Here is a 14,264-nt window from a genome sequence, read left to right as displayed (position 1 = left end):
GAGGCATAGAAAAATATTTCCTAAAGAGAAAGGCATGATTGCACAGCATGATGATAATGCATAGCCATAAGCATGTGCTCAGAATTAGACATGTCAAGAGTGAAACACAAGCCAACAGTTAGATATTGTAGCAAAACAATACAAAACAACACAAATAATAGATTGAAATAAAAAAGGGAGAAGTAATGACCAAGTGTACAATCTGCCTTTCTCACCAGGAATAAGACACATATGTTTGTATGGAGTGCATGCTCCAATGTTGCTGTTTATTAATCAGAAATCTATTTCTAAAACCAATAACTGGTTTCTGGGAGATCAGTAATACGTCAGAGAATCACACTTCTACTAGGAAGAGACACCTAAAGGCAAATATTCATAGACAGGTGAATAGATGCGCTCCCAAAACAAAAAAGTATTGAGAAAGGAAATCATCATTCAAAAGAATATCAATAAAAGCCTACACAACTAGGACAAGAAATCCCAAGGACACACTTTTTACCCAGCAGTACAATTTGTTTGCAGTTGGAAAATCTGTAAAAAACAATATTTTATGAGGCCAATATATTTTAGACACAAGATATCAACTTTCCAGACAGTTCTATGGCAAATAAAATGGGTCCTTCCTTTATAGGGAATAGCAAACTATCCGAATTTACATGGTGTGAAAATGTGGTAAGTTAGAGCTTGGGGAAGACAGGAAAGAACACATTAATATATTGAAAATGTATCGTGTTGTGTTAGTGTGCCGTGCACCCTGAATATCGAATCCAGAATATCGACGCACGCACATATCAAAGACCAAATATCAAATACAAAATATCGAAAGGTCAGTATAGATTTCTATACCGAACTCCACATATATGTACCTTGGTGATAACTATATATATCTTCAAAGTACACAGATGTGGAGTTAAGAACTGTAAATCCGTACTTTGTTAAATGCACTTACCTTTTGATATTTATACCTCTATATTCTGTCCACGATATTCTTATATGCTGATATTCTTAGGCTTGATGTTCAGTAGTACAACCTACTGTGTTGGTATTTGTCGGTGGATTGTTGCCACTGGTGTGGTTCAAGACTAAATCAGCATAAGGGTATTTATCGATCCTTTAGTGGAGCATAGATCAGATTTATCGTATCATCGTCGAACGTTGTGGATTTTCAGATACAATATACTGACAGAGGGGATTATCACTTCATTCTCTCGACTATGCCCACCTGTGTAAGTGACCACTCTAATGAAGCAAACCATCACACATGTAAGTCAAACCAATAATCTTATAGGGGAGAAACACCAACAGTTTAACAGTGTTCAGTGAATGTTTATTACCCCATCCTCCTGAGCATCAACCGCCCCACATGAGATTAACGTAAACTGCTTATTATAAAAATGAAAAAGTATATGTTTGTAGAACATAAACAAAGAGATGTAAAATTGTTCAACACAATAAAATTGATAAAAAGAAAAAAAAACATATTTAGCTACAATACCCACCAAATTACAATAAAATAGATTAGCATAGAAGCCATATGAGCATTAAGTATACCATACAAGCCAGAGGTGGTTCTGTCCTTCATCAATGGACTTCTGTTGGTGAGGTATCGCATGGATTCAACTGTCCAGGAAATTGCGTAAAATGTGCTGCACAAAATGAATACACAAACATAATTGGCACAACAGTAATAGCCCCCACACCTCAGGAGAAAACTCTCAGAAGGGGAGGTCATTAGTTTTTTATTTGTCAGAAACAAACTCCAGCTTTAGGAGTTTCTGAAAAACACAAAAAAGTTCAAAGTTTGGTGATTATCTGTCAAAACAGACTCTTTCAAGTTACAGAGATGAATGCTGGGACGATGGTCATCTCCAAATTTCATGGATTGAGTACCGTTGGGATCGTGGACATAATGTACTTCACCATCCTGGCAGGCACAACTCTGTCTGTCAAACTCAAAACCAGGCCTTTGGTATCATTTTATTACAGTGTACATGGAGCAGATACTTTGTGACCCTATAACGACACTGTAGTCCAAAAGTTGATTAAAAACAGACCTTAATGGACTTCCTGAAATGCACCTGGTGCAGTGTCAGCAAGTGCACAGCAGTGTGGCCTGTGCTGCAAATAGCCTTCCTCGATTGAGGAACCAAAAGACCTGGGTAGAACACAGTAAACATTATTTCCTGATGAAAACCAGGGGTCTGACCAATGTGGCCTCTGGAGAGGAAGTTCAGAAACATCCAAATATGTTCTGGACCTTTTCAACATGCACAGATGTGAAGTTAAAAATATCTGATCCATAATACCTATATTCATCAATACTTTGGAGGTGAATAATACAAAAAAGTAGAATCCCAAAAAATTGATAAATTAAATGCTCAAATGTATCTCATCCACTACTGACTACTTGTGCTGCATCCCAGTTCTTTGTTTTTGTTACAACCAGGCCACCTCAAATTCGACCCATTCACATGCAAATCAGCCCTGGCCCTACTCCAATAGGAACAGTCCAGCCCGAGCTGCCTGCCGTAAGTCCAGTCCTGTTGTTTAAGGATGCAGAGTATCTCCTTCTGGTCACCCCAAATGCCCCCCTAGGGGCAGCTTCCAAGTCCTCAGGTAGCAGTGCAGAGAGGAGAGACAGGCTCCACCTCTACCTGGCCACTGAATTATGTTGAGCAGCGGAGTACAATTTCTGCATTTTACACTTGAAAAGCATACTTTAATTAAAAACACAGCAACTTTTAATAGACAGCTTGCCGTAGGTAACCTACTGCTCACACAAACCTTTTTTGTCTAGCTCAGTCGGACTATAGCATTACTACTGTTAGATTTGGAGGTCTCTAGTTGGCAGAGGTACCTTTGTCCAAGTAGGGGCCCTTGCGTCTAGTCAGGGTAAGGGGGTACACTCCTAAAATAACCCCTGCTCACCCCCTTGGTAGCTTGGCACGAGCAGACCGGCTTATCTCAGATGCAGTATGTAAAGCATTTGTGAGCACATACAGTAATCAAGTGACAACACTACAGCTGGACACCACACAAGTTTTATATCAAAAATAAGTATGCTTTATATACACTTATCACAAGACCACAAACAACAAAAATCCACAATACTGTACCTAAAATGGTAGAATTAGCTTAGTTCTCTTAAGATGGTAAATGCGACACTCAGAGTTCAATGTACCTTAAGATGCGTAACGCAAGACAACGAAAGTGTTGCAAGGACGGTGATGCGTTGAAGATCTGGTGCAAAGAAACAAAGATGCCGCTTTCTTCTTGATGCAATACGCTTCATGGTGATGCGGCGGCGTCTGCTGCGACATCGATCCTATTCTCTGGCAATGTGAGATGTTTCCACACGATGCGAGCCGGCGACAGGCCCTGCGACACGCTTCCCAGTGATGCGGCGGCGCCTGCTGCGACGTCGATTCTCTCCCCTGGCGATGCGAATTGCTTCCACAATGATGCGAGCTGCGACAGACCCTGCGACACGCTTCCCGGTCATGCGGCGGGGTCTGCTGCGACGTCGATCCTTTTCCCTGGCGATGAGCCATGACAGGCCCTGCGACACGTTTCCTGGCAATGCGGCGGCGTCTGATGCGACGTCGATCCTCTTCTCCATCGATGAGCCGCGACAGGCCCTGCGACACGCTTACCAGTGATGCGGCGGCATCTGCTGCGACGTCGATCCTCTCCCCTGGCGATGCGAGGTGCTTCGGTGGACCTGCGATGACTCAACGATTCTTCTGCAACACGCTTCCCGGTGATGCGGCGGCGTCTGCTGTGACGTCGAGCCTCTTCTCTGGCGTTGCGAGGCGCTTCGTGTTGTAAAGCGGCAGCGGCAGTTCGGCGACACGCTTCTTGTTCGTGAGTCGCGCTTCCAGCTCCTTGCGACACGCAGTCCCTCAGAAAGCCTCGCAAAACAGCAGGCACTTCGAAATAACTCTTGGGGAGCTGGTGGGTGAAGTCTGTTGTCCCTGAGACTTCAGCAGGAGGCAAGCTCTTTTCTCAAGCCCTTGGAGATCCTTCACAAGTTGAATAAAGTACACAAAGTTTTTCTCCTCTCTTTGGCAGTCAGGCAACCACTGCAGGCCAATCCCTCATGCTTAGGGATAGTCTCTCTGGTTCCTCTCCTCAGCAAAGGTTTCTGTTTCCCAAAGTGATCTAAAGTTCTTGGGTTTGGGTCCCAATATTTATACCCAGTTTCTCTTTGTTCTCTGAAGGCAGAGAGGCCTTTGCCTAGTCCAAACCAGTGTGCAGGGCAGAGACATCAGACGCACCACAGGATGTGGAGCCAGCATTGTGGAGGGAAGGCACAGCCTATTCAGGATCTAGGTGCAACTCCTCCCACCCATCTAGATGCAGATCTCTCTATTCAGCCCTGTGCTGACTTTTCCTGTCTCCGGAAGCCCCCAGCCCCTGTCACTCAAACTCCATACAAGGAATACACAGCATAGCAGAGGCAGGTTTGGATGGTTAGACAAGAAAATACCTACTTTCTAAAATTAGTTTTTTCAAACACAGAATGTTAAAACCAACTTCACTAAAAGATGTATTTTATCATTCTGAGTTCAGGCATACTAAACCTAAATTTCTACCATGTCCCCTGAGTCAGTTAGGATTATAAGATGTAATAATCAAACTACCCATTCTGGCCTATGGGGAACAGGTAGCCTTGCAATAGTGAAAAACGAAAATGGTTGTAATTCACTACTAGGACATGCGACACACACCAGGGCATGTCCTACCTTATACTTACAATGCACCCTGCCCTTGAGCCTACCATAGGGGTGTCTGATATGAAGAAAAGGGAAGGTTTAGGGACTGGCAAGTGGGTGCACAGTACCAGATTGCACACAGGCTCTGCAATGGCAAGCCTTAGACACACTTTAACAGGCTGCTTCTGTGGGTGGCACAACCAGTGCTGCAAGCCCACCAGCAGCATTTGGATTACCAGCCCTGGGCACTCCTGGTGCACTGTACTAGGGTCTGACAGGTAAACCAAACCAGCCAATCATGGATTCACTAATCCATACATCAATTTACAACAGGAAGCACTTGCACTGTGGCACTGGATAGCAGTGGCACTGTGCCCAAAGCATCTAACACCAGCAAAACACATGAGGCAACAGCAAAAAATGGAAGGGAGACCCATGCCAAGGTGCCAGGTCTAACAAATATGAAGACACACACACACGCACACCCACAAGCACACACACACATGCGCGCGCACACACACACGCACACACTCTTAGGTATGGAAAGACACAGACAAAAAATGCACACTCACAAATATGTGCATGCATGAGTACACAAACCTGCAAAAAAACACATAGTAATGCACAAACACAAGCACAAAGACACACACAAGCACAAACGCATTCATACACCCATAAGAAGCACACGGTTTATGCAGTAAATAACTTGCATACACTCAAAATCACACACAAACAAAATAACACACACACACATACAAACAAACATAAACACATACCATAAACACACATGCACACACAAACGCAGACATCTGCACACAGACAGACAGGCAAAGCACGTGCACACAGGTACCCACATACAAACACGAGCACAGACTCCCCCTTACTAGATACATTAGCTTGTTGAGAATGACCGGCTTCTCTTGTTATTTTTCTCTCCTGGCAAGTGCTGTATTTCTTGCAGCAGAGGGTGCTGAGGAGACTGGGAGAGGAGGCAGGGACATTCTTGTGAATATAAAACTGTGCTTAATTGCTGGAAATTGGAAAGGTTTCCAGAGCTGCAACCTGAACCATATCAAACGAAGGACAACATTTTCTGCCTAATTGCTCTCCCAGGCAGACTCTATTCTTAATTAGAAAATCTTTTAAGGCTTTCTACATGACAAAATAGAGACATTCTGTGCTTACACAAAGTGCAGCCTTGTTATGGTTGCTGTTTATTTGCATAAGACGCTCGTTTATTCTGGTGTTCCTGTCTCTTTCTGCCTTTCTTCCTCTTCCCTGTGATCCCGACTCTGGATCAAACCCTTCTTCACAGCACACAAAGAGCCTGCTGCCATGCTGGCTAATGCTGAGATTAATCCTTTCTCAAGAAAGCCTCTCCTAAAACATAAATAAACACCATTGGCCAGTAGAAGACCTTGTCCTTGTACTGAGGGCCAAGCTCCTTACAGATACACAAAGGACTTTTTCACAGACATTTTCACCTGAACTGACATTTGAGCAGGCCAGTACAAACCATTTTTTGGGAATAGATGTTTTTTGCTAGCATCATCGTAACTTATGTAATAGGGCAATGTTGGTGCAAAATGGCAATGTAATAAATGTTTCCCCTTTATGTACCAGGTGAAAACTGGGTAAACTATATATGTATTGTCGGGGTCTGGAAAAATCTATCACATTTATAGACGCCTCTTCTGCTATGGTCTTAAGGAGGTTATTGCCTTCTATTCGCCCCAAATGTTTCCTGGACCTGGTGAACATTAGCACAAACCAATGCAGAATTTGCACCATTACACGTGCACACTCTTTTAGTGGGTACCTACATGGGAGACGGCCTGCAACACACTTTTAAAGGCTGGGCTCTCTCCTCCCTGTCCGGGTTTGCTGAAGAGACCTTCAACTTTGAGACGAGTGCACGTGCAATTGTTTTTAATATTGGCGAATTCATTTGACTGCATCCCCTGTCGTGTGCCTGAGGGTCCATGGGACTCTCCTCGCCTCCTTCCAAAGCCCATCACGCTGGTATATATGTAAAGTGACATAATAGAATTTACAACAATATCCTCAAAATATATTGTTCAGCAAAATATTGTCACCCTAGACACAAATGAGGTACAGAAATATCGCTAAGAAAAATATTTTGTTACAAATACCTAAAAAACATAATATCAGATACAAAAATAAAGTAAGAGAAAATATAATGAAATCATTAAATGTATACAAAACGAAACAAGATATGGAAAACAACAATATCAGCTACAAAAATATTGTTATTAATATTAGCAAAATAAACTAGCTCATTATTGAACCGAACACAAACAAAACATTTTAAAATGTTACAATACCAAATAACCACAGAATAAAGTATAATACATTTTTAAAACCCATATGTACTTATTAAACAACTGAAATAAATCTAAAACTAAAAAAAGAACTAAATAAGTAATATGAAATTATATTCAGTTTAAATGCATAGGAATATATGTTACAGGAGATGGAGCCTAGCCCTTAATAAGCATGGCGGCTTTCCAGCAGCACTTTGCGAGCCCCAGTCTGTAATGCTTTAAATATGGCATTTCTATGCTCTTTTTAGGAGTCACCTTTACCTCCAGATCCCCCAGGAGTGATCCTCTCACTCCCTCTACTTGTCTCGGTCATAGCCATTCCCTGTCCGGACCGGCAGCGTGATCTCGCCCTGTGGCCTTCTTTGCCTCAACTGTAGGGGCGGAGCCAAGAATGGGTCCAACAATACTTTGCCCTCCAGGAGCCATTTTAAAGTGGTGCAAAGATCCTGGGTGCAAGAGGATGCTGGTGCTACTGGTGCTGCCATTCGTCCATAAACCACCCTCTCATTCTCCTCTGCCTCCATAGCATCAGAGCCTCCTTCTGGCGAGCCGGCGGATTATTTTTCTGGCTGTTTGGTGGCGCCAACCCCTGCTCCTTCTGTCGCAGACCAGCATTGGCTGCACTCCCTTATTCAACTCCAGTACCCGGCTGCCAATCACCGGGACAAAGGTCTTATTCTTTCTGGTTGGAGGTAGGAAGGTGCTGGTGCTGGTGCTACTGCTGCCTCTCACATACCAGTAAACCACTCTCCTGCCCTCTGCGACATCCTGGCCTTTGAAGTGGTGTTCTCCTACTTTGCAGCATATGAGATAGCCACAGTTTGCTTTCCATCCATGGTGGCCATGTTGGATTGGGCTTGACTGCCCTATTTACCCTGTTAGCCAGCTGGCCGCTCTGTGCAGCTTCAGGTGTCCGAGTCACTGTTTCCTCTTTAACTGCAGTTCTATCATACTTGCCCCAGAATAGTATCAACGGGGAGACTTCATACATATATACGTCAATTTAGAACTGACCTAAAGAAGCTTTCTTACCATTTATCTTCTTCCTGGATCGCAGGGGCATGCCAAGTAGGATTCTGATGTCTTTCGCCAACTTCTGTTTTCAGAGGCAGTAGCTGGTGCTTCAAAATGATTGCTTCATTATCACGCTACTGCTGCAACATTGACTTCCTCTTCACTAAACACCATTCTGCAGGAACTAAAGGGCATTAAAGTGTCTATATCGTCCATTGAGAAAGCCACCTCCAATACTGTAGCTGAAACTAAACAGTTACAACTAAATATGTCCATTCCTCATTCCCGGCTGGAGAAAACGGAGGGGAGATTTACAGACCTGGAGCAGCGACTGGACCCCTCTCTCCGGACTGGGGATCTAAAGTGCGACATTTACAAACTAGTCTATCGGCCCTGAAAGACGGCAGTCACTGTGGTAATCACTGCACTATTGGAGTACCTGAGGGGGTAGAAGTGGTGGGTCTGAAAGGCTTTGTGAGACCGGCCTCGTGGCGTGGGCCCTCCCGACCAGCAAGCTACCCTGCAACCACGCCGAACCTCGATGATACAGCCTCCCGGCCCCCATGGGCCAACATCCCGAGGGCCGGCCAGATCCCCAACACGCATGCCCGGCCGAGGGAGAGCGAAACCCCCCCCCAAACCAGACCGAGAGGCGCCGATCCTGTCACACCTCTGGTCTCTTCCCCGAGGGAGGTTTCGATCGACCACCAGGCTCCCGGGGAGCAGGCGCCTCGCCCGCTGGGTGTCTGGAGTCCCTCCCGGACCCACCTGAACAGATCAAAGGGCCGAGCGACAGGAAACCCCAACACACCGCCCCCCAGGCACCAGACCCCTCTCCGCGAGGACTCCGGACTTCAAAGAGGAGGGGGAGTATAACAAGGGGTGCTGAAGGGACGGGAGCAGAGAAGAACTGGACTGACGAGAGCCTGCTGACTTGGTCGCGGCTCGATCGCTCCCCGAACCGAAGAACTCTGAACCATCTGAGCCCTGCTGACGCTGTCGCGGCTCCCCGAACTCTGAACCATCTGAGCCCTGCTGACGCTGTCGCGGCTCCCCGAACTCTGAACCATCAGAGCCCTGCTGACGCTGTCACGGCTCCCCGAACTCTGAACCATCTGAGCCCTGCTGACGCTGTCGCGGCTCCCCGAACTACGAACCTCCGGTGCCTGCTGAGTGACTCGCGGCCCGCTCCTCCAAGAGAAACGGCAGAGATTGCCGAGAGAAGTAACATCCCCTCAGCTCGAGGATTGAGAGCTGTGCGCCGGATACCTCGCAGAGACACTGATTCAAAGACTGTCCCGCTACCCCTTTCCCCTCATCACGAGATCGCTGCCGCTTGTGGCATCAATTCTGTACCTGCCTTCCGGATCATAAAGATCCCTGACAACTAACGATAAAAGTCTATTGTCTTGCAACGAATTACTGTGTGGTGTCCCTCTATCCGGAGAGAGTAAGCGCAGCGTGTGCGATCCTAGGTACGAGACCCTTCCAGGAAGGGCCTCCCCGCTCTTGCTCGGCCTAACTCTGGGAAAGGTGGGCCTCCGGGTGGTCAGGAACGCATTCCGTAGCCTCCCCGGGGAACGCCTTCCAACATTTGGTGGCAGGCGACGGGATCCGAGCCAACACCTAGAGATCGTGCAGTAGACGGCTGACGCACTACCAAGAAGAAATGGAAGGAGAAGCTTCCCTAGGTGCCGCAGGCACCAACCCGAGCACGACATTCCAAGAAGACCAGTTACAATCTTATACGCACCGAGAACTGAAACAATTTTGCAAAGACCTTGGAATCGCTACCACCGGACTAAGCACGAAAGAGGACTTCCAGGGAGCATTAAAAACCTGGGTCGAGGCGGGAACTCCCCGGACACAAACAGAAGGAGAGCCTCCTAACGAACCACGAAGCACCCCGGGGAGGAACGGCGCCCCCGAGGGGGGCCTATCCCCAGAGGAACTAGCGGACCGAGAAAGAGGTCGCAACCACGAACTAGAACTAGCAAAATTAAAAATCGAAGGAGAGCTAAAGCTGGCCGAAAAAAAGCTGGCGGTGGAACAGTTACGCCTACAAGGAGAACTCGAGGAAAAGAAAAGACAAAGAGAACACGAAGAAAGAAAACTCCAACTGGAGCACGAACGTAGCCTGAAAGAGATCGAGCTCAAGGCTAAGAATGCGGAGGCCAGACCCTCGGAAACCCAACCCCTCTCCTCCACCGTGGAACCAAAGGTCCACATCCCCAAAGATGTGGTGAAAGAATACTATAAGAACGACGACATCCAGCAATGGTTCAAAGCATACGAAGTCGCCATGACCTCCCACCGAGTCCCGCAGAAAGACTGGGGGGCTGGGCTGTGGGGCCGGTTCCTGAGCGAGGGGAGAGATACCCTGCTGGACCTGCCCTCCACGGTGATGAACTCCTACAGTCACATGAAAGAATCCCTGGTAGCCAGATATGGGCTCACCCCTGAAATGTACCGGCAACGGTTTAGAGACTGCAAGAAGATACCCGGTACCACCTGGGTGGAGTACGTGAACTTTTACAGCCGGGCCTTGGACGGGTGGATCAAGGGCAGCAAGGTCTCCACCTTTGAGGAGCTGTTCGACCTAATCGCATGGGAACACTTGTCCACTAATTGCTTTGTAGAGCTGCGCCAGCACCTCCTGGACAGCAAACTCACAGACCCTCGAAAACTGGCCGTTGAGGCTGACCGGTGGGTAAACACCCGGGCCTCCCGGGGCCCCGTGGGAGACTACGGTCCCTACAGTCAGGGACCCCCCCGCCAGAGGGGTGGAGGGAATCAAGGCCGGCCAAGGGAACTCCCGGGGGGATCCCCGCTCAGCCCCCCCAGAGGACAACCTCCGCCCTTTCCAGCTCCACCTCCGGCCAGCACCGGGCCACCGGGGAGGCCAGGGCCCCGAGTGAGGATCACCTGTTTCCGCTGCCAACAGACCGGACACTATGCCAGCGACCCTCAATGTCCCATGTACCAGCGAACCGCCACCACAACCCCGCCGGCTCGACAAATGGCCTCCATAGCCCTGGGGGAAGAGATGGAAGACTCCGAAGAATGGGAACCAGCCGCCATGGCCTTGGTCTCCCTAGGGGACCGGGAGATGGTCCCCGGAACGTCCCTGCCCGCCAACACGAAGAAGTACCGACAGCAGGTAACGGTCAACGGTCACCGCGTCGAGGGCCTCCGGGACACGGGGGCGAGTGTCACGGCGGTTCATTGTCACCTGGTCTCCGAAGATCAGATCCTGCGCGGCGCCTTTTGTCCCGTCATTATCATCAGACAATTCCGAGAGCCTCTGCCGGATGGCCCTAGTCCCCTTCGAATGGGGGGGAGTCACCGGCAAGTTAAAGGTGGCGGTCCGAACCTCCCAGCCCGTGGACTGCCTCCTGGGCAATGACCTTGAGAATTCCCCGTGGGGACAAGTGGAACGAAGAGCCCATCTCGAGATGATGGGCCTACCCGAATGGGTATGCGCCACCACGCACTCGATGACTCTCAGAGCGCCTTCCTCCGAGGGGGGAGAGGCCATGCCGCTAAGCACTGCCACCATCCCCGAGGTCCAGAATGCGCCACCAGGGGCCAACGACCCCCTTCCGGACGAAACGACCATTCCCGACGAGGGGTCCGTGCCTTCCGACCCCGAACCCCTGACCGAACTCGGGGACCTGCCTGAAATGGCCCAGTGGCACTGCGAAGGAGGCCCCTCCCGTGAAGAATTCTGCCAAGAACAATCCACCTGCCCGTCCCTCATTGGACCCCGACAACAGGCCGAGGCCCAAGCAGCAGGCGACCGGACCGGCACCCACTGGGTATACTGGGAAAACGGCCTCCTGCACAGCGAACAGAAGTCGGCCGAGTTGGGATCGGCCCGAGTACTAGTGGTACCCCTGCGCTTCCGAAGTCTCCTCCTGGGCCTGGCCCATGATGTACCCCTGGCCGGACACTTAGGCCAAGATAAGACCTACCAACGACTCGTCACCCACTTCTATTGGCCCAAGATGCGAGCAAATGTGGACGCCCACTGCAAGTCCTGCCCCACGTGCCAGGCCAGCGGAAAGAGTGGGGGGAAGCGCAAGGCTCCGCTATAACCCTTCCCAGTCGTCAGTACCCCTTTTGAGCGGGTAGGAATCGACACCGTGGGACCACTGGACCCCAAGACCGCCCAGGGCCACCGGTTCATCCTCGTCCTGGTGGATCATGCCACCCGTTACCCCGAAGCCATCCCTCTCCGCACCGTGACGGCCCCCGTGGTAGGCCGGGCCTTGATGGGGATCTTCTCCCGCGTGGGGTTCCCCCGCGAAGTTGTGAGTGACCAGGGTACGAACTTTATCTCCAGATACATGAGGTCCCTCTGGCAGCAGTGCGGAGTATCGTACAAGTTCACCACCCCGTACCACCCCCAAGGGAACAGCCTAGTCGAGCGCTTTAACAAAACACTGAAGGGAATGATCATGGGCCTCGAGGAACCCCTACGCCAGAGGTGGGACGTCCTCCTCCCATGCCTCCTGTTCGCCTACCGGGAGGTTCCACAAAAATCCCTGGGGTTCAGCCCATTCGAACTGCTATATGGACACCCCGTCCGGGGACCCCTGAGCCTGGTCAAGGAGGGTTGGGAAACGACTCCCCGGGGGACCCCTCCGGATGTGTTCCGATACATCTTGGCGCTCCGCAACCAGACCCGGAAATTCCGAGAACTCGCAGAGGCGAACCTCGAGGCTAGCCAAGAAGAGATGAAGCGCTGGTATGACCAGAATGCTACGCTGGTCGAGTTTCACCCGGGCCAACAAGTCTGGGTCATGGCCCCGGTGAAACCCTGCGCCCTCCAAGATAAATGGACTGGACCTTTCAAGGTGGTCGAGCGGAAGAGCCAAGTCACCTATCTCGTCGATGTGCAGTCCCCGCGGAACCCCCTCCGGGTTCTCCACGTGAACCGCCTCAAACCCCACTTTGTAAGGACGGAATTGAGTTTACCCCTGGCCACCGACGGTGGGGCCGAAGAAGACACCGAGCCCCTTCCAGACCCCCTGGGGGTGAAAGAGACCGATGGTTCCGTGGAGGGGGTGAGACTATCCACCACCCTCACAGCCCAACAGTCCGACGACTGCCGCCAGCTACTACTGCAGTTCGCGGACCTCTTCTCCCTAACCCCTGGGGTCACCAACTGGTGTGTCCACGACGTGAACACCGGCGACAGCCCGCCAGTGAGACACCGGGCCTACCGGGTCCCTGATCGGGTCCGAACCTGCATCCAGACCGAGGTAGCGAAGATGCTGGACCTCGGGGTGATTGAACCCTCCGACAGCCCCTGGGCCAGCCCGGTAGTCCTGGTTCCGAAAGCGGCTACCCCGGGCGTCGCCCCCGAGCTGAGGTTTTGCGTGGACTACCGAGGACTTAATGCGGTCACCCGAGCGGACGCTCACCCTATCCCGCGTGCCGACGAGCTCATTGACCGCCTCGGGGCCGCTCGCTACCTCAGCACCTTCGACCTAACTAGTGGATACTGGCAGATTGCCCTCACCGAGGGAGCCAAGGAACGCTCCGCCTTCTCCACCCCGGATGGGCACTACCGCTTTAGGGTGATGCCGTTTGGATGGAAGAATGCCCCGGCCACCTTCCAGCGGCTGGTGAACAGGGTCCTGTCCGGACTAGAGGGGTTCAGCGCAGCATACCTCGACGATATAGCAGTATTCAGCTCCCAATGGACCGAGCACCTCCAGCACCTCCGACAAGTCCTGCTGGCTCTGCGCCGGGCCGGCCTCACCATCAAAGCCAGCAAATGTCAAATTGGGCACGGCTCCGTAACCTATCTGGGGCACCAGGTGGGAAGCGGGCAGGTCGCCCCCCTCCAGCCGAAGATCGACGCCATCTTGTCCTGGGAACCCCCCACGACCCAAACGGAAGTCTGGGCCTTCCTGGGCCTCACCGGTTACTACCGGAGGTTTATTAAGAACTATGGCAGCATCGCAGGCCCCCTCACAGAACTAACCTCCAAAAAACACCCCAGGAAAGTACACTGGACTCCCTCCTGCCAGAAGGCGTTCGACACCCTAAAAGCCGCCATGTGTGCGGCTCCGGTGCTCAAAGCACCCGACTACGCCCAGGAGTTTGTGGTCTAGACGGACGCCTCGGAACACGGCATCGGGGCAGTCCTCTCCCAGTTCGACGACAAAGGCATAGATCG

Source organism: Triturus cristatus, chromosome 6 (assembly GCF_964204655.1).
Source record: "Triturus cristatus chromosome 6, aTriCri1.1, whole genome shotgun sequence".
Classification (NCBI taxonomy): domain Eukaryota; kingdom Metazoa; phylum Chordata; class Amphibia; order Caudata; family Salamandridae; genus Triturus; species Triturus cristatus.
This window is presented reverse-complemented; position numbering follows the sequence as displayed.